Raw genomic sequence first — 203 nt, 5'->3', positions numbered from 1 at the left:
GGAGAGAGACACACAGGTGGGGGAGAGAGAGAGACACGGGGCGGGGGTGGGAGATAGAAAGAGAGAGAGACGGGGGGGGGGGGGAGAGAGAGAGGGAGGGGGTGGGGGGAGAGAGAGAGAGAGACATGGAGGGAGAGACACGTCAGAGGATGAGAGAGAGAGAGACACGGGGAGGGGAGAGAGAGAGAGAGACATGGAGGGGG

Source organism: Rhincodon typus, unplaced genomic scaffold (assembly GCF_021869965.1).
Source record: "Rhincodon typus isolate 14 unplaced genomic scaffold, sRhiTyp1.1 hic_rhity00003489, whole genome shotgun sequence".
NCBI classification, from domain to species: Eukaryota; Metazoa; Chordata; class Chondrichthyes; order Orectolobiformes; family Rhincodontidae; genus Rhincodon; species Rhincodon typus.
Note: the sequence above shows the minus strand (reverse complement) of the source record.